Source organism: Phascolarctos cinereus, unplaced genomic scaffold (genome assembly GCF_003287225.1).
Source record: "Phascolarctos cinereus isolate Bilbo 61053 unplaced genomic scaffold, phaCin_HiC Scaffold_726;HRSCAF=1367, whole genome shotgun sequence".
NCBI classification, from domain to species: domain Eukaryota; kingdom Metazoa; phylum Chordata; class Mammalia; order Diprotodontia; family Phascolarctidae; genus Phascolarctos; species Phascolarctos cinereus.
In genome coordinates, this window is record NW_027556098.1 from 321,996,769 (window position 1) to 322,018,824 (window position 22,056).

The 22,056-nt window shown below is 39.8% G+C and overlaps 1 long non-coding RNA gene across 1 annotated transcript in view; it reads right to left on the reverse strand.

Annotated features, from left to right (window-relative positions):
• Positions 1 to 5,177: 5,177 nt before the first annotated feature.
• Positions 5,178 to 22,056, reverse strand: part of LOC110198127 (uncharacterized) — a 241,806-nt gene continuing 224,927 nt past the window's right edge. The window contains exon 3 of the long non-coding RNA XR_002321658.2: positions 5,178 to 5,269. This is a non-coding gene — a long non-coding RNA (uncharacterized LOC110198127). The remainder of the gene's footprint in view (positions 5,270 to 22,056) is intronic.

Here is a 22,056-nt window from a genome sequence, read left to right on the forward strand (position 1 = left end):
GTTTTCATCATGTCCTCTACCAACACAGTGTCCTGTACATGGTAGGTGGTTAATGACTGTAGAATTGACCTGAAGGCCTGGCAGTAGCTGCATGAGTTTGACTCAGGCACTTCCACATATTCAACAGCAAACATTTATCTAGTGACCTCATATGCACCACCATTTGGGGGAGTTCAGAGGTGGAGAGAGAGCTCTGCCTTGCCTCTAACTTAAGGGACTCACTTAAGGGATTAGGGCTTATTTCAAACCTTTTTACACTTGAAAACTTGCCAAAACTTATTGGAATACATTGGTCCATCTGTCCAAACATATGTCTATTCACATCATCAACCCTAACTGCCCTCTATCCTGATACACACACAAATTTCAGCCTCATATGTAGAGCCATACATACACATAGACATCACCATCATTTCCATAGATAACATGTATATTGTGCTTTCTACATGCTGGGCGCTATGCTAAGTACTTTCTAAGTACTAAGAACTCTCTCTCTCTCTCTCTCTCTCTCTCTCTCTCTCTCTCTCTCTCTCTCTCTCTCTCTCTCTCTCTCTCTTTCTCTTTCTCTTACAAATATCTCATTTGATCCCGACAACAATTCTGCGAGGTAGGTGCTATTATCAATGCCATTTTACAGAAGAGGAAACTGAGGCAAACAGAGATTAAGTGACTTGCTCAGGATGACAGAGCTGGGAAGGGTCTGAGACCAGATTTGAACTCAGGCCTTTCAGATTCACTGGGCCTGGTGCTTTCTCCATTGCGCCTCTTAGCTACCTCATACATAAAGTCACACACATCCAGGCACATGGACAGAAATCCAGAGACACACAGAGATTAGTCTCAGGATGTTTTATTTATATTGGAGGAGAATCAGGGTTCTGCTTCACTGAATATTGAGAGTCATGAATGTGTGTGTGTGTGAGCATGTGCGTGTGAGTGTGCATGTACATGCACATCTAAATTTTCAAAGAACAGGTATAAACCTATGTAACTAAAACTCTGCTAAATAAAATTAAGTCTTTTCTAGATGATTCAGAACAAATGAATATATTTTAAGAACTTTTATTAAATGTTCATTTTGTGCAAAGTGACATGCTAAGCACCAGGGACAAAGATTCCAAGGTGAGACAGTCTCTATTTTCAAGGAGCTCACATTCTAACAGGGAAAAACAACCCATACAGGAAATTTTAGCCAAAAAATCAAGTAGAAAAGCCCAGGTGTCCTTAGGATATATCCCCAAAACAGAGGGCAATGCATTGCTTTAATTGTCATTTCCATGGGGGAAACCACATCTGTTAAACCATTGAATGGCACCAAGGACTTGGGAATTTGTCTTCTGGTTTTCTGTAGCTATGGCTGCTGAGGAGGGGCTTCATTACCAGCAGAGACAATTGCCAGGCTGGATATCCTGAAGGGTTTTCTTCCTTGATGATAGCTTTTGGAGGCAGGTTGTATGTGGAGGCTTTGGTGCTTCTCCTGGGGCTCTTGGACTTAGCTGCCTGGAGATGGCAGGTGGTGATGGTAGCAGCTGGGATAGGAGACCCCTTCTCCACGAGGTTAATATCTAGGTGATGGCTATGGGGGAGAGACTAGAAGCAGGGCTGGTGGTCTGGAAGCCACTACTCTTCCCAGGGTTTTGGGGCAGAGGGTGCTGGATTATCCCTATTAGAGTCTCAGGGAAGGAGATGGATGAGATAACCATAGTGGTTCAATCTACCTGGCACACGCTGCCTCTTATCTCTCCCTGCACTAAAGCTTCAAGTAGGCTGCCTTTTCTGTCCCTTTGCTGCAGCTGGGTATCAGTTGGTGTTGGAGGCAGTGGGGATGGTGGCTGCTCTCCTCAGTGATGGCTATCAGATCTGGGTTGGAAGCAAGGTCAGTGGGCTGGGGATAGATGCTGGAGGCTACTCTTTTGGGGCTTATGTGACCAAAGGTGGTAGTTGGTGATGGTGACAGCAGGCATAGGGAGCCCCTTCTCCAAAGGAAGTGCTCCCCTTAGTGCTGAATGCGGGCACCAGGCTGAAAGCAGGACCTGCCACCCTTCCCTTAAGACCTTGCACACCACTTGGCTTGCTCCTTTCTGATGTCCTCAGGGCCTATTCTTTTTTTATTTTAGATATGTACACATATCTATGCATGTAACCTTTTTCTAGACTATATCTCTTTGAGAGAAAAGATGGCATCATCTGAACCTTGTATCTTCCCCAGCCTTTAGCATGGGATTCTGAATACAGTAGGTTCTCAATAATATTTGTTAAATTAGAAGGCATTTCTGGACTTTGCAGGACCTTAGGATGATCATTATGAACATTAATTCTAACTGTCCAGGAATAAAGATGTTGAAGGTGTAGACAACTGAGTTGAATTTGCAATAATGTTTTAATATCCTACCTTAACTTGGGGTTCATGGACCCACAAGGGATCTATCTATAGATTTCAGGGAGTCCATGAACTTGGATGGGAAAAAAGTAACATCTTTATGTTCAATAGCCCCTAGCTGAAATTTAGCATATCCTTCAATTATTTTCAAATGTTATTCTCAGGAAGGGTCCACAGGCTTCCCCAGATTGCCAAAGTGGTACATGATACTCCAACCACCTCAAATGTTAAGTACTCCTGGACTAGAAGATATTTTTTCATATTAATCTCCAAATAGAATTTTCTTTTGTTTGTTCTCTTACTCATTGTCCTGACCACACAGGATAATAAATCTAAAGCCAGAATGGAATAATACAATAGAAATAATACAATAGACATAACAGCTAATATTTAAATAGCACTTTGAAATTTGCAAATCACTTTGTGTATTATCTCATTTGCTCCTTCTAGTAGCCTCATGAGGGAGGTAACATTATTATCCTCATTTTGTAGATGAGGAAACTGAGGCTAACACAAATTAAGAGACTTGCTCAGGGTCATATAGCTAGTAAGTATTTGGTACAGTAATCAAAACCCAGGTCTTCTCAACTCTGAGTTCCTAATGCTTGCAAATACATACATAGAGATGTACAGATCTACCTACCTAGACATTTATGTATATGTAAATACACATATTCATATATGCGGGCATGTAGTTATAATCTGAAGGGTTTTAAAAGTCTGAAGGGGAAAAGGGAATAGATGTAGCTTATGTATTCTCAGAAGATAGAATTAGGACCAATGGGGGGAAATTACCTAGAGGTAATTTGGCCCAATACAGCATAGAATTTCTTAACAATGAAAATAATCCAACATTAGAAAGGTTATCTTATGAGGTAAAGAGCTTCCTGTTTCTGGAGATGTAGAAGCAGAGACTAAATGACCAAACGTTGGAGATGCTAGAGAAGAGATCATTGCATTGAACAAGAGGGTTGGAGTAAATGGACTCCAAGGTTCCTACCAGCCCAGAAATGTAAGGAGTTTATGGAATTTGGAAATCCCAAGATAAATGATGGGTGTAGCAGACTGCAGTTTATTTCTAAGAATGACTTGTGTGGGCGTAGGGGCATCAGATGGATTGGATAAAAGTGAAGATAAATGAAGACAAAGTAGTCACTGAGTACCGAGCTACCCTCGTCTATATCTGAGTTCAATTCTCCAGCTCTGAATTAACTGCATTCTGGCTCTGTGAAAGGCTGGCAATTGTGCTTGCTAACTACTTGTCACTGATCGCTGGAAAACTAGAGAATCAGAGAGGGGCCATAAGACTGTAGAAGGGCAAATCTTGTCCCAATTATGTAAAAAAGGAAGTGGCTAAAGTCTTCAAACTATTAGCCAGTGAATATGATATTGATTTCTGACCATTGTCAAGCAATTTTTTTTCCTATTAAGCCATTTTATTTATTTTTTTAAACCAATGACTTGCTTTCTTTCATTCCCTACCTTTATGCCATCATCTCCCATCCCCCATTGAGAAAGCAAGAAAAACACAATTCCCTGTTATTGTTCCTAAATTGGCTATGTTAAGTATGCAAGGGGTGGCATATGAACGTTTAGAAGGTGAAGCATGGTTTCATTAATCAACCAATTAAAAAACATGTCTTAAGTAGCTACTATGTGTTAGGGACTGTGTTGGGCTCTGGGAGTAAAGGTCATGTCATGCCAGATTTTTCATACCATTTTTTCATAGGAGTAACTGACCCAGTTCACTTCTCCTGCTTAGTCCCAGGACAGAACCAGATGCGTGAGGGAGGGGTCGCAGCGAGATCTGGGTTAAATGTTTGCAAAAAAACCTTTCCTAATAAACAGAGCTATTGCAAAGTGAAACGGGCTACTTTGGGGGACATCAAATTCCTGAATGATTTTTTAAAAATTAATTTATGTTTATATGCAATTATAATCAATCACTTCTACTGCCCACCCTGCCAAATGAACAACCCAAAACCTTCATAAAATAAAACACTCATCACACACACACACACACACACACACACACACACACACATACATATATATAGATATACATACAAATAAATTCCCACATCAGCCTAGTCTGAAAATGTGTCTCTCTCTGCATTTAGGTTCATCATTTTTCTGGTAAGGAGGAAGTTATGTGTTTCATCTTCAGGTTTCTGGACTCACAATTTGTCACAAAAGTGATCAGTCTTAAACTCTTCCAAAGTTATTTTTCTCTATGATATTATCCTGGAGGTCTTTCATCAAAGATTAAATGGTCATTTTGCTGAGGATATTTGGAGATCTCTGTTCAGGGATAGGTTAGAATAGATACCTTCTGAGATCCCTTCACCTCAGATGCTGTGATTCAGTGTATAGCTGGAGGGGTTATTTCAAGATATTGAGGACAGTCTGAATAACACATTGGCCCCAAGATATCAAAAGAACCAGAGAAAGGCCTCCAACACTTTGGACAGATCTTCTAAGAAGGATTTGTGGAAAGATATGGGTCAGAAACTCACTGGATGAAAAGGCATACAGAGCTTGGGATATGGCAGCTGAGGGGGACCTTACATCAGTGAAATCATGGCTTTCCAGTAGTATCCGAGAATGGATCTTGTTACACAGTAGGGAAGACTAGCATCCATCCTATTCTTCCTGGGAAGTATTTTACCAATGAATCAATCAAATTAGCCAAAAGGAAAAAAAAAGTTTAAGAAAATGTATTAAAAATTTTAAAGCGCAACATTAATTTAAATCACAAATACTATCTGAAGTTTAATAAAAATCAACTCACTTTTTTTCTAAATCTTCAGGAAAGGGTCTAGGAATAGTCCATCAAATAATCCTTGAAGTTCGCAGTTTTAATTTGGACACACGCTAATTTCAGTCTACCTGTTGAAAGAGACAAGAGAGAAGTTAGTTATACCGGAAGTGGATTTTGCTTCAAACGAGCCCCTAGAATGTTGAAAGCCGGCCTGGCGACTGCTCACCAATCCCAAATTGACAAACAGATGATGGTCTGTATTCAGGATGTGGGGAGCATTGCCATTATAGGGGTCTTGTTGTAGGAGCAACACTTCCTGGAGCCCTGACCTGTGGGCTGGGCTAGGTTTTCCTTAGAAGGTACTGGAAATCATCAAGACTTAGCTGGCCTAACCAACGAAGATATAGACTGTTGATTCAACTTTCTGGTCACCCAATGGCTTAAAAGGATCTGACTTACGGGGCATCAGTGCCCATCAGATTTGATCTACATCCTAGTGCAATACATGTCACGACATCCTGCCAACCAGCTTTTCTGTATGGAAATGAAGGGAAACATGTCTAATCCAAACAGGGCTGTGTTCTTAATGGAGATCATTTCCACACTATGGCTAGGTTAATCCTTTTTTGTTCCAATATTTAATTTAAACTATCAGACTGGCCTGACTTAGATTTACAAGGGGGCAAAAGATAGATTGGTTTATGTGATACATCCATTTAAAATGCATAATGCATATGTATTATATCATATCACACATCATGACATATCTTGATATCCCTTTGCATTATATTTTATATACATAGGCTCAAACACAGTGATCCACCATAGTACTCCTCTTGTGATGCCTATTGGTAGCATGGAGTAAAGTCTTTGAATACAGGTCCTGCAACTGATCATTTTCACATGTCTGCCATCTGAGGACTATCCTTGCTAAGTGCAAAGGGGCTCATTGCTAGAAGTATGGCCACCTGATGACATTTTTTTTGGCCACAGAACTTTATGAAAACATCTCTGGGGAGTAAGAAGGAACTGCTAGCTTATCAGTGAAGGATCTTACCACTGTGCTGAATCCATGGATCCTGGAAACAAAGAAATGTCTAAATGCTCAGGCGCATGTACGCGTGTGCACACACATACACACACACACAGAGACATCATCCACTGCTGGAGCTGACCCTAGGTTCTACGAGCCTCTGCCAGCAGAATTTAAGCTCCGGTAGTTCCTACCAAGCTGGAAAGACTTTAAGTAAGAATCCGGCAATGGACTGTGTGCCTACTGTCAGAAGGCCAGCCTGGTTAAGTGCTAAGAGGCTCATTGTCAGAAGGCTGGCCATCAGGAGATAATTTTTTTTTGGCCACAGAAATTCATGATGACTCCACTAAGCTGTGAAAGGTTCCAGTTCTGTGCCCAGGAAGGGCATATCTATGACAATGATATCACAACTCTTCTGAGGGACCAAAATGCATCTATAAATATAGGCACACAGCATGTCCCCATAGTCTTCCTGTAGTTTTAAGCTTTAATGGCTTAAACATGCATGTGCATGTATGTATGTGTGTGTACATATATACTGTGATACATGTTCATATATGTATATATGTACACACACATACATTGGTCCAGTTCTCTGATTTCTGAGGTATAAAAATCTCCCAGTAAGAAAACTTCCTGCAGAGATACAGTGATCAGCTTTTTCTGTAACTTAAATTCTCGGAGTTGCCTGGGTCCCTGGAAAATTAAATGACCTGTCTGGTGTAACACAGACTTTGGATCAGAGATGGGACCTTAGCCTGGACCTCTCTGACCCTGACACCAGATTTCTAACCCTTATGCCACACTACCTCTCATATGACAGACTATATGGTATTAGTATACACACACATACACACATATATACATACATATATACAAACAAACATACATACATAGCCTATATATATATGTGTGTGTCTGTCTTAGATGAGATATATAAATATATATATCCCATTCCCAATACATAATGGTTGTTATAACACTATCATATTCTTATATATATGCAAATGAGAGAGAACATGGCCTAGTCCATAGAAAACAGGCTTCGGAGTCAGGAAGTCCTGGGTTCCTGACACACTAGCTGTGAGTCCCTGAGCAAAACTGCTTAATTTCTCAGTGTTCCACATAACTCTCTGAGACTATAAATTGCAATGCCAGTGCTGAACTCCATTAACTGAGAGAGTTTTCTTATGGGAGTTTCCTCCAACAATGAAACCATTAGCTTGGTTAAAAAGAAAAAAAAGCAACTTATATTCCCAGACTACATTATACATTCAAAGCACTTTTGTATCTGTATTGGAGTCAGGAAAACTTGAGTTCAAATCCAGCCTCAGACACTTACTGGCTGTGGGACCCTGGGAAAGTCATTTAACCTCCGGCTCCCTCAGTTTTCTGGGCTGTAAAATGGAAACAAGAGGCAGCTTGGAGGCGCAGTGGATAGAGCACTAGGACTGGAGTCAGGAAGACCTGAGTTCAAATCCAGTCTCAGACACTAGCTGTCTCAGTTTCCTCATCTGTAAAATGAACTGGAGAAGGAAATGGTAAACCACTCCAGTGTTTTTGCCAAGAAAACCTCAGATGGGGCCATGAAGAGTTAAACACAACTGAAATGACCTGAAAACAACAAGAAAATGGAGATCATAACAGTCTCCCAGGGTTGTTGTGAGAGTCATATAAGATAATACTTATAAAAAGCTCAGCACAGTGCATACTATTTTCTCTAAGAAACCTAATTGGATTCTCTTTGATGAGTAATGATGAAAGTTCAAATGTCTATTTTGTTGTTGTTAAGGGTTAAGTGACTTGCCCAGGGTCACACAGCTAGAAAGTGTCTGAGGCCAGATTTGAACTCACAAAGATGAGTCTTCCTGACTCCAAGCCCAGTGCCCTATCCACTGTGTCACCTAGCTGACCTATTCAAATTTCTACAGGGGTACAATTTACCAAATGCCTTCTGTCTCCTCTGTCCCTCTCAGTCCTTCAAATTTGGTGGGCCACGCAAGTGTGGCTATTATTCCCATTTTACACATGAGAAAATAGAGGCTCAGAAGGATTTAAAATGATTTGCCATGACTGATTCGTGACAGAAGTTAAGACTGCAACCTAAGGCTCTTGACTCCAATTCAGTGGCTCTTTCCATGCATTCGGTGCCCACTTTATCTCCCTAGACCTGCCACAGAACTTTATCCACATCTTCTTTATGCACTTATATCTAGCAATATGACCTTGAACATGTTTTTTTCCCTCTCTGGAACTCAGTTTCCTCATATGTAAAGTGAATGGGCTAGATTAAACTGATTTCTAAGCTTTCTTCCATTTCTATGGACTTCTATGTTGAATTTGAAACCTTCTCTTAAAGTATCTGCACATACAATTTGTGATCTAAGTATGGGCCCAGTCATGCCTGGTGAATTCTAAAGTCGGGGAAGAAAATGGGGGAAGGGGCAAGAGGAAGGTTCCCAAGGGACAAGATGTTTGCTATCTGATAGAGATTATTTCCCAATGTCCTCGGGCTCTGGAATTAAAACACACACACACACACACACACACACACACACACACACACACACACACATGCACACACACCACAACAGCAAACTTTGCAGCTAAATCTGAACCTCCTAAATGCTGATAGTATATAGTTTTGAGACTCTTGGAGGTTCTTTCCAAAGGCTCTCTAGTATCAAATTTTCTAAGAATACGCAATCAAGTCAATTAAAACAATTCTTTAAATTCTTACTCAGACCAAGGACCAGTGTTTCTGTTCCTATTTTATCAGCTTATCATATTACATTTTGTATTATGGTTATGTGAATTCAGGACTTTACATCAATCAGTCTGTACTGAGGGATGTCCAAAACAATGAAGCCACTGGCTTCAAGGGGGTTACAATCTAGTAACACTTTCTGTTGGTAAGAGCTGAATCTATGACCCTGTCCAAACTTATCTCTTGCTATTCTCTCTGACATATCTTACACTCTAGTCAAATTAGACTACCTGATATCCCTCCATTTCCTACCGCTGTGCTTTTATTTACACTGTTGCCTACTCCTGAAACACCTTCCCCATTTCTTTTTTTTTTTTTTTGATTTCTTATCAATGTCCTATCACTGCCAACTCTTTAATTAGTGTCCCTTAAGCCCAGGCAGAAGGGAACTTCCCTCCTCTGATTTTATTTGGGATTTTGTTTCTATTTTGTAAGGTTATTATACTGTATTTTGTATTATGGTTATTTGAATTCAGGTCTTGAGATGAATCAGTCTTCCACATAGCTGTCAAAGTAATTTTCCTAAAGCACAGTTTTGACCACGTCACTCCTCTATTCAACAAATTCCCATGGTTCCCTATTCCTTCCAAGATCAAATATACACTCCACTGACTTAGCATTTAAAGCCTTTAGCAACTGGCCCCAACCTACCTTTCCAGACCATTATACATTCCTTCCCTTCATGCCCTCTACAGTATAGCGAACCTAGCCTTCTTGCTCATCCTCCCACATGACACACTCTACGTCTTGTCTCCCTGCCTTTGCATTAGCCATTCCCCATGCCTGGAATACACTCCTTCACCTTGGCTTCTTAGAATTCCTAGTTTCTTCCCAAGCTCAGCTCAAACTTAACTCCTACATGAAGCCCCCCATGATTCCCACAGCTGCCTGTTCCCTGCCTCCCATCACTTCATCTTTATTCCATGTATCTTAATTTATTAATGAATACTTGTTAACTGATTAGCCCTCCTATTACACTGCAAGTTCTAAGAGGGCAGGGACTAATTATATCTTGCTCATCTTCATTCCAGTACAGGGCTCTGTATACAGTAGATACTCAATAAATGTTTGAAGAAATGAAATTAATTGGATGGATCCTTCACCACTTGAAAAATTCTAATAACAGCATCTTATATTCATATATATATATATATATATATATATATATACACACACACATATGATACATATCTATCTATGTATCTATATCAATGTATGTATGTATGTATGTATGTATGTATGTATCTATCTATCTATCTCTATCCTCATATCAGAAATACTGTGGGACTTAGCATCAGAGGAGATCTGGGTTTGAACTGTGGCCCCTACACTTCCTAAGAAAGTAATTTCTTCTCTCTAAGCCTCAGTTTCCTCTTTGATTAAAAACCTTGTTGGAGTAAAAGACAATGAATGATGCTCACACTGCCTTCTTTCTGGGCTACTTGGAGGGAAATGCTTTGTGAGCCTTAAAGAACCGTAGAAATGAGTGTTATTAAAAGCAGCAGTGGCAGTAACAGTAAGATGCCTCACAGGGTGGAGCTGAGAGGCCCACTTTATAAAACTTAGAGAATTAGAGAAATGGGAGCTATTGTAATGGGTTTTCCTGGTTCCCAAGAGCTTGAGGCACATTGGCATAGCTAATCCTTATTAAACCCTATGAGACAGCCAGGGCATAGAGATGAGAAAATTACAGTTGAGAAAAGACAAATGATAGATACCTAAAGTAGGGGTGGGGAACCTACAGCCACGTGTGGCCCTCTAGGTCCTCAAGTGCAGCCCTTTAACTGAAAATGGATTCCATCAAAGGGATGCACTTGGGTACCTAGAGGGCCACATGTGGCCTAGAGGCTGTAGGTTCTCCACCCCTGACCTAAAATCTCCTGTCCTTGCTCCATAGTGACAGAGTTAGAATGTGGGTCTCCTAATTGAAAACAAAAAAGGCCCTAGTGGAAGCCTCCTTATCAGGGGGTTCTATACTGGCAGTCCCTCAAAGTAGAGGGAAGAACCCAGAGGAGAATTCTGTCTCCAACTCCTATCTAGCTTTTTCTGGAAAATCATGATATGAATATTCAGAACCAGAGAGGAAGCAGGAAAAAGACCAAGAAGTTGGATGAGCCAGGCCTTTCAAGAAATGGGGGAAGAACTCATCCCTCTTCCTTCTTGGCTTTCACACATGTGTCTCTGTGACGGCTTTGAGATTTCCCATGGTCTCTGGGTCTTTAGGGCTATTGCCTTAATTGCTGTTAAAATCCTATCCACCCAGGCTATTGTAGCAATAACACCTAACGAGAGTCACAAAGCTGACCACACTTGTTGGCTCAGGAATACTACTCCTGAGATTAAATCCAAAATATTCCAGGATTTTTTTAAAAAGAAACTACCCATACAAAATATTCATAGATATTTTGTAATGGAGAAAAACTAATAAATTCAATGAGTGGGGAAAGGCTGAATGAAGCAAGGCTTATCAATCCAATGGGAAGGTTTTGTTGTTGTTTGGTTTCTTTTCAGCTGTGTCCAACTCCTTATGACCCCATTTGGGTTTTTTTGTTTGTTTGTTTTTGTTTTTGCAAAAATATTGGAGTGATTTGCCATTTCCTTCTCCAGTTCATTTTACATATGAGGAAACTGAGGCAGACAGAGCTAAGTGACTTGCCCAGGGTCCCACAGCTAGTAAGTGTCTGAGGTCACATTTGAACTCAGGAAGATGAGTCTTCCTGGTTCCAGGCCTGGTGTTCTGTGAACTATGGTGCCACCTACCTGCCCCACAAGAGATTATGTTGATATAAAAAAATGACAAAGAATACAAAGAGATACAGAAAAATATCCACGAAGGCATGTGAAGGTCAGTCAAGTAAGGACAGCAGATACATTGACTTCAAATATAGTTTTGTTTTTCTTTTTTAGTTTCAACAAATATTTATTAAGCATCTGCAATGCTCCAGGTACTGCGCTAGCCAGGCATGCAAAAGACAAAACCAAACCATGCCTGCTCTCAAGGAACTTACATTCTACTTGGGGCTGGGGGTGGTAGAAGAGGGTGGTTTGTATGAAGTGCAAGTATTACAGGAATGAGTATGTTACAAGGTAACTGGAGGAAGGACACGGAATAACAAATATGGGACAGCAGAGAAGGCAGCATCCCAGAGACGGTGATCATTATCTGTACCAGTGCATAGAAATAGGAGATGGAGTTTGGGGAGAAGTTGTTTGACACCATCACCCTTCAGAGAGCCTTTGGAAGTGCTTACTCTATCCTACCTCTGGGCTTTTATTCATACTGCTTCCTATTCTTTAAACATATTCTCCATTTCCATAACAGGAACTGAGTCATAAGTCAAGAGAGTCTTACTGCCACCGTGTTCAAAGCAACAAGAAGAAGAGAGGCAATGGGTCCATGTGACTAGAGAGATTCCAGAAGGGAACAAAGAACAGATGTATTGACATTATTTTGTTTGGCTAAAATGAAGAATATATATTATATGTATATATGTATATATGTATATATACACATATAAATATGTATATATACATATTTAAATATGCGTGCACGCACATACACACACACATATATACATAAACTAAAATGTAGTTTTCAGATCTGAAAATTCACTGCTCAGTCAATAAGCATGTCTCAATAATTAAGCACTTACCATTTGCCAGGCATGGTGCTAAGCACTGAGAGTACCAGCAAAGGCAAAAATCCCTATCACTGCCCATGAGGAGCTCACTTTCTAATGGGGGAGATGACATGTAAACAACTATGTGATATACAAGATACGTGCAAAGTGGATGAAAAGTAATGCCAGAAGGAAGGCATTAGTAGTAGGGGAAGGAGCAGGGAACTGGAAAAGGTGGGATTTGAGCTGAATCTTGAAGGAAGCCAAGAGACAGGAGTGGAGAGGGAAAGCATTACAAGGATGGGAGACAATCAACACGAAGGCATGAAGACAGGGGAATGGAGTGTAATGTTGTCATATGTGAAAAATCACAAAATAGGCTAGTGTTGATCAAAGTCAAGTCCAACCCCCTTATTTTACATATGAGGAAACTGAGGCACAGAGAAGTTAAATGGCTTAAGGCAACATGGTTAGCAAGTGTCTGAGGCAGAATTTGAATCCAGGCCTTTCTGACTTCCGAGTCCATTACCCTATCCACTAATTTTTCATTTCTTGTTCTTTTTTTCCTCCTGTATTCTTATCTTAGGCTTTTAGATGGTAGATGCCTAGCTGAAACCAAGAGCTCTTTGCATCCTGAGAAATAAGCACAGGAAATCATCTAAATGCCTCATGGCTACAATTTACAGTGTTTGGGACTTCAGTACAGTATAATTAGCAAATATCTGATGATAATTTATTTTTGGCTTAAAAGCTTGAACAATACACAACCATTTGGTACAATAGAAAAACAGGAAGAGTGGTGCCAGCCGTACCCTGCTGGCGCATTTTCTTTATTCTACTTTAATAACAATGTATACCCATCCCCACTATAAGAAAGCCTCTCAGAGAGCACCACCACATAGAGAACCCTTGCGTGCATTCAAAGTACAGTAAAAATGCTTAGGCCAAACTTAAAACATAATTCCCACACCTCTGACCAGGGAACATTTGGTAATATTAATTGCATAGGAGATCCAAATTGTCACAAACAGAAATGAAGAAGAATGTAAGCCGCTGACCCACTCTCCCCTCTCCTAGCTTTAAAACTACTTTTTGTGATGTCTAAAGTTTCTTCCTGCATGAATTTTAGACACTCTTTAATATGTCCCTCAGAATTTTGGTTAATCATCTCGCCTCACTGAGCTTCAAGTGCCCATTTGTGAAATGAATGTTGTTGTTGTTTGTTTGTTTTTTTGTTCTCTAAGAGGACCATGACATCATGGAGGTGATGCCATGACATATGAGTGAATTGGATTTAAGTGAGGAAGGGCTGTGCAAAGTCACCAGAACATAGGGATTGCCTCTCTAAGGTACCATTCAGCTCTGGATTCTAATGGAGAAGCAGTATGGAAAAATAGATGGCTGGCTGGCCTTGGAATCATAAGACCTGGGTTCAGATTCTGCCTCTGACCCATACTGACTGTGTGATCATGGGCAAGGACATCTTAATGCTAACAGGAAACTTTTTAAGATAATAAGTCATGGACAAGTTCTCAATCTACATCAGTGGAAGAAATTTCCACACTGAGAATATCCCTCCCAAAACAATGAAATTGCTGGGTTGGACCAAAAAAAAGTTTTAACATTCTATATTTTGAGGTCCTTTCCAGCTATTACATATTTTGTTCTCTAATAGTCTAAGCTCTAAGGTCCCTTCCAACTCTGAGTTTCTATTGTTCTGTGGTTCTTGGCAAAGAAAAAATTCGCTGTTATCCAAGCCAGGATGAGTAGGAGTCTATGAGCAGGCAGTGTCAAAATGGGATATCAAGAATGTGGGTGTGCGTGGGTATTTAAATACCACCCTAAAATGCATTTCAGCAAACCTACTTCTGAATGGGTTCAACTCTTTCTTGCTAATCAAACTACAGGCTGGGATTTTCTTTGTCTAGGAAATTCCATTTATCTTAATCTTACCAGGACTTTAATGCCTGGCTTTTAAGAGGCTCTTCACAGCATAAGTATTCATTGACATCTCCTTACTTTGTGGCTATTTGGAATAGGGTCATGATAATGTGCCATCCTGCCTACTTCCAGAAAATAAAACAAAACAAAACAAAACCAAGGTTAGGGAAAGGAAGCAGCAGTAGATCATACTGAAGAGGCAACTTTCTATTGCTGATAGGACAGGACCTTCTCAATTCAAAATCTGCCTGTTGCTTAAAAAGGGACGACACTTTCCAAGACTGTCAGATTTGGCTTATTAACATATAAGAGTTCTGATTTTACCTCCAATCTTAGGTAAAGGTGAGGTGGGAATTAGGAATAGGGAATATAGATGCTAAGAAGAGGGAATTATTTTTTCCTTAATATGTATGCTGATTAAAATGGAAATAATTAGAAAGCAAGTAGAAACAGGTATGTAGGTAGGGCAATGATTAAGAAGTAAAATTTCCCTGTGGGGTGTGTGTGTGTGTGTGTGTGTGTGTGTGTGTGTGTGTAGGGGATTTCTACCTGGCCTCTCTCTGTCTCTCCCTTCTTGTCTCTCTGTTTCTGTCTGTCTGTCTGTCTCTCTGTGTCCCTGTTTGTCTGTCTCTGCTAGGCCAGTAATCTATCCCCATATTGATTTCTCACTGTACTTTTCTCACTTGCATTTGGATTGAAAGCTAGTAGGCTTCATGGCTACATATTAAGTAAGCCCCATTTGCTCTCAGCAAAAGACCCTTATTTTGAATGTAGTACTAGCCTTTTGTAGGAATGCACGTTTCTGTACATTTAAGTTTACTGTGAAACATTATATCTTCAGTTTACAGAATTTCAGGTGGTAGAAGGCAGAGGCTGGAGATGTGCATCTGGCTGAATCAGGAGAACCTGAGTTTGAATACTGCTTCAGATGTGTGATCCTGCTCAAGTCACTTCTTTCAGACTCAGTTTCCTTATCTTTAAAATGGGGATAATAACAGCATCTAATTCACAGGGTTGATATGAGCATAAATGCAAAGTGTGTTGCAAACCTTAAAATGCTAAACAAAGGCTAGCTTTTATTAGGAAGGAGTCCTAATTAGGAATAGGAAAACTTTCAATCTCAGGTCTGCTATTTAAAAACTGTGATCTTTCACAAAATTATTTCCTTTCTCAGGGCCTCAGTTTCCACATTTTTAAAATGAGATGATCTTTAAGGTTCCTTAAGTTTTCAAATCCTAAGATTCTACTTTGGGAGCTAAACAAGCTTTCCTGAATTTAAAAAAACAAAAAGAAAAAAGGCTGTTGTTGAAGCCAACTTGGTGTTTCTGGTTCACTCTCAGTTTCTGGAGCCAACACTTTCAGCCTCCTTGGCTTTGTGGTGTGGGCCAAAAGGAGAGGATTTTTTTTTTTTTGCCTGAAATAAATGGTTAGCCATTAAGATGTAAAATGGAGCTGTCACAGCCCATAGAACAGCAGACAGGTTAATATGGGTTTTTAAGAATGCTATTTCCTCATATTAACCCTGGAGCAACAAAAAACTAGCAAGATAGACTCTGGAGGGTACAGGAAACTGCCATTTATTTTTCTTTAAATAATATTTGATGTTTGTTTTCAAGTGGCCTCCTTACTGAGCCTTGCCCCTTCTTCCCTCCCCCCTTTTTTCCTTTCCTTCATTTTTCCCTCCTTTCCTCCTCACTCCCTCATTACCTCCCTTTCCTTCCTTCCTCCCTTCCTTCCTCCCTTCCCTACTTCTTTCTTTCCTTCCTCCCCTCCCTCCCTCCCTCCTCCCTTCCTTCCTTCCTTCCTCTTTTCCTCAGAGAATCATGCAATCCTAGGACTTTAAAAAGATCCCAAGGGTTATCTGCTTCAGTTTATAGACTAAGGAGGTGCCATCTACAATACCCACAATAAGTAATCATCTTAATCTTGATTTCAACATTCCCCTAGGGTGCCCATTCCATTGCCTAAGAGCTCTAATTGTTCAGAAGTTCTTCCTTTTGTCGTACTCAAATCTCTTCCTCAGTAAACTACTTCTGTCCTCTAGGACAGCATTCAAACTTTTAGGTCTCAAGACCTCTCTACTCTCTTAGAAATTATTGAAAACCCTTTTATACTCCTAAAAATTATCGAGGACCCCAAAGATCTTTTATGTGGGTTTTATCTATAGATATTTAACATACTAGAAGTTAAAATGGATATGTTCATTCATGTCTCCTGGCAAAGGTTGAGGACTAAATGGCCCCTGTTCTGGACCTGTTTCTGTGGACGCTTACATTTACTTTCTGGCTGCCATACACACAGCTACCATAATTAGCTTTCAATGCACCAAAACCCCTAGAGGGGTGTGTATGTATGTGTATGTATGTGTGTGCGCATTTTCCCCTTACATGAAGTACTCTGTGCATCTATCTCTCTCATCTTATATTTGAGTGGTTTATTGTTTGAATTCAAGTGTGGGACTTGACATTTATTACTATTAAATTTCATTTTGTTAGTTTCGCTTCACTATTTCAGCCCCTTAAGACCTTTTGGGGGTCTTGATTCTGGCATGATATTAACTCAGATTTCTATGGTAGTTTAAAGTTCACAAAGCACAAAGTGGTGTGAAGTGATTTGCCCAGGTTTACAAAGCTAGCATGTGTCAGAAACTGGGACTTGAATCCAGCTTTTCTGACTTCAATTCCAGAACTTTTCTCACTATACCACACTCATCTGATATATCTGCTATCCCTCCCAACTTTGTGTCAACCACAAATAGTACTGGTTTTGAGAACCCAGAGACCTGGGTTCAGATCCTACCTCTGATACTCAATAGCTGTGGGACTGTGGGCAAGTCATTTTACTTCTGTGAGACTCGAGCTCCTCATCTGTAAAGTGGGACTAATAACATCTCTAGTACTTATCTCCCAAGGTTCTTTGACTATGTAAAGCATTTTGTGAACTTGAAAACTGTTATGTCCAACACTTAGCACAATGCCTGGCATGTTTTAGGTACTTAATAATGCTTATTCCCTTTCCCCTCTTCGGTTGTTATCATTCAGCTCTAATTTTATCCAAGCCAGTAATAGAAATACTAAATAGCACAGGGCTAGGCTACTTGAAGCACTCATTAGAGACCTCCCTTTTGGTTGACAGGTATTTGAGAACAGGGACCATGTCTTATCTCCTATTTACATGTCTCCTACAGTGCTCTGTAGACGAGTAGGCTTAAAAATAGTTTTTGTTTGTTATTGTTTGGGTCTGGTCAGTCAACCAATCCTGACTCCAATTAACTATACTATCATCTCTTCCACACCTTTCCATCTTGTCCACAAGGATGTCATGGGGGACTTCAACAAAGGGTGCACTAGGGGCAGCTAAGTGGTGCAGTGGATAGAAATCTGGCCTTGAAGTTAGGAGGACCTAAGTTCAAATCTGGATTCAGACACTTGACACTTACTAGCTGTGTGACCTTGGGCAAGTCACTTAACCCGGACTGCCTTACCAAAAAGCAAAACAAAACAAAATAAAAAAAAAACCAACCAACCAAACAAACAAACAAAAAATGGTGCACTGGAAAGAGTCCTGTATATTGGATTCCCATATCCATTGGATACAGGATGATGCATGTTTCCTTGCTTTATTGAAGCTTTTGCAAAATCTTTAGAGGAGTCTACATCACCAAATTTAATTTCCCAAGACTTTCCTTCACCTTCTGCCTCTAGTTTACCTTGCCAAACCTATCCCATATGAATTCCTTTTTACTCTCTCAGTTCCAGCCAAATTGATCTCCTTGTTCTCCATATACAACATTCAATTTATTTTCTCCTTGATTTTGGACAGGCTGGCCCACTGTTTGGATGTATTCCCTCCTTATCTCCATATCTCTTGGAATCTCTACTTTCATTCAAGGTTCAACTCCTGTGCCACTTTTTATGGGAATCAATCAATCACTTAATGAACAAAAATGTATTAAGTGCCTACTGTGTTCCAGGTAACTGGAACTCTAGTTCCTGAAGTATAAAAAGTAAAATTAAAATGGTCTCTCCTTTCAAGGAAGTTACTGTCTATTGGGAAAGACAACATGTATATCTATCTATCTATCTATCTATCTATCTATCTATCTATCTATCTATCTATCTATCTATCTATTTATCTATCTATCTATCTATGTATCTATCTATCTATGTATCTATCTATCTATCTATCTATCTATCTATCTATCTATCTATCCATCTATCTATATATACACCTATATTCTTTTTCTAATTTCCTTTAAATGTAAATGTCCTCTCCCTCTATCTCAAATGACCATGTATATTAATATGTTTACATGTAAAATGCAAGCCTCTTGAGAGCAGGAGCTATTTTCTATTTTGTCTTTTTATCCTTAGTGCCTATTATATACCTGGAACACTGTAGTCATTGAATAAATGCTTGTATAATTGGACCGGATTAAATACAGAATACTTCTCTGGACTGAGATAAAAACTTCAGTTTTGGGGTTTATATCTATGAGTCTGGGGGTAAACACAACTATTTCCACTTTTAGTGACAGCAAAATAAAAGAAATATTAGTTTTCACCACAAAATTAGTATCAAATTGTAAAAAGTTGCTTTAAAAATTTATACACACACGCGTGTGTATATACATATATACACATATATGTATATATACATATATGTATGTATGTGTATGTATATATCAATATAGATGGAGATATTTTCCTGAATCTATGGATCAGAGATCTAGAGTGGAATCACAGGTCTATACTTCTAAGTATATCTACCAATCATTTTATAGTTGAGGAAACTGAGGCTCCCAGAGGTTAAATAATTTGTGTAAGGTCATATAAATGGTAGGCGCTGGAGGTCAGATCTAGAGCTTTTACTCTGGTACTGTGTATATAAAATACTTTGTACAGCTTACAGCATTGTACACATTTGTTTTAATTTCTTATTGTGGTTATTTTCATCATTTATACGGAGAGAAAGAAGATAATGAGAAAGTGGGAAGGTTTTGGTGGGGAGGAAAGATGGGCCTGGGGTGGGAGTGGGGAGTTAAGGAGACATCCACGATTCATTCGTGGCTCTGAAGGGTTCCTTGGTGGACATCAGTGATCATGTGAGGACTTCAAGGTCTCCTCTAGTTCTGTGTTTCTAAGATTTTCTGGTTCATCTTGGAATCTTAGCATCATAGATGGTTAGAATCACAGAATAGTCATGTTGCACAATGCAATGTCAGCATCTTTGCATTACGGGTGAGGTAACCCCTTCCACTTTTACTCTACTCTGGGCCCAACAAATGGGGCAGAAAGAGCTTCGACTGCTGCCGATTTTGCTGTTTGCCAGCCTGCGAAGAGGAGGTGCCTGGGGAGGTCCTGTAGCTGGGCCCAGAGTCAGTGAGGGAGCCAGCAGCCAAGGCCACATTAAGAGTCTCCATGCCAGTATTTCCAGTCTGTTGCTCAGCCCACTGAACCATAAGGCTTGATCAAGTCACAGTCACCAGGCTAAAAGATGCAGCACTTAAACGTCCACGAAAGGCAATTTAGCCCCATGGCTCTGATTAGGCTCCATGTCTGTCAGGCCCACACCTTCCTTGAGAAAAGACACTTTAAATATTCATGCTCAAAAGTGGACCTTATGCCCCAATCATTCCCTCAGCACTAGCGTGTATGAACACAGTGTGCTATAGAGGAAGCTTTCTGCAGCCTTAATACAAGAAGGATCTCTCACTGTGGAACCAGCATGAGCTCAGAGACCTGAGGCCTCCCTTTGCATGTGTACTGCATGGTTTTACATGGGAATTACCGGTAGGCTTAGTATACAGAGAATTTCCAGGTGGGCATAGGGCCTTGGGATTCAGGGTTTCTCTAGGGAAGCTGAAGGGACAGGACTTATCCTCAATCAGTGAGGGCTTGGGATCCAGAGTATTTCTGGGAGATGAGAGTCTTGAGATCTGAGGTATTCCCGGGGCCTAGAGAGCAGGAGGGACCTTTGTCAACCCAGGAGTGGGAGGGAGAGGGAATGAAAGTCTAGAATCTGAAGTCTCCGTAACGAGGTAAGAATGATGGAATCTGGAGGCATCCCAAGGGGTTAAAGGAAGTGCACCAACTCTAAGTGAGTAACCATGATCCCCTCTAAGCGGATAAAAGGTCTCTGGGTCACTCCTGAGGAAGTGATGAGCTGGCACACGGGGCTGAGGAGGAACTGGGTCTGAATTGAGCCGTGGACAGCTTTAACATAGGTGACAGACCCAGGGCTAAGAATATTTTTGGTCCAGGGAGAGGTCTGCATGGGAAAATTACCATACTTTAATTGAAGAAATACTTGTTGAAGGCTAGAAGCATTTCCAATAAGATCGGGGGTGAAACAAGGATGTCCATTATCACCACTGTTATTCAATATTGTACTGGAAACCTTAGCTTTAGCAATAAAAGAAGAAAAAGAAATTGAAGGCATTAGAATAGGCAAAGAAGAAACAAAGCTATCACTCTTTGCAGATGACATGATGATACACTTAGAGAATCCTAGAGAATCAAATAAAAAACTACTTGAAATAATAAATAACTTTAGCAAAGTTGCAGGCTATAAAATAAACCCACATAAATCATCAGCATTTCTATATATTATCAACAAAGCCCAACAGCAAGAGATAGAAAGAGAAATCCCATTTAAACTTACTGTAGACATTATAAAATATTTAGGAGTCTACCTCCCGAAACAAACCCAGGAACTCTATGAACACAATTACAAAACACTTTTCACACAAATAAAATCAGATCTAAATAATTGGAAAAACATCAGTTGCTCATGGGTAGGCCAAGCTAATATAATAAAAATGACAATCCTACCTAAGCTAATTTACTTATTCAGTGCCATACCAATCAAACTACCAAAAAATTATTTATTAGAGTTAGAAAAAATAATAACAAGATTCATTTGGAAAAAAAAGGTCCAGAATATCAAAGGAACTAATGAAAAGAAATGCAGGGAAGGCGGCCTAGCAATTCCAGATCTTAAATTGTATTATAAAGCAGCAATCATCAAAACTGCTTGGTACTGGCTAAGAAATAGGGAGGTGGATCAGTGGAATAGGTTAAATATGCAAGACACAGTAGTCAATGACTATAGTAATCTATTATTTGATAAACCCAAAGACCCCAGCTTCTGGGATAAGAACCCACTCTTTGAAAAAAACTGCTGGGAAAACTGGAAAAGAGTATGGCAGAAACTAGGCATAGACCCAAATCTCACACCATATACCAAAATAAAGTCAAAATGGGTTCATGACTTAGATATAAAGGCTGATACCATAAGTAAACTGGGAGAACAAGGAATAGTTTACCTATCAGATCTATGGAGAACAGAAGAATTCATGACCAAACAGGAGATAGAGAACATTATGAAAAGCAAAATGGATAATTTTGATTACATTAAATTGAAAAGTTTTTGCACAAACAAAGCCAATGCAACTAAGATTAGAAGGAAGGTAGAAAATTGGGGAAGAATTTTTACAACCAGTCTCTCTGATAAAGGCCTCATTTCTAAAATATATAGAGAATTAAGACAAAT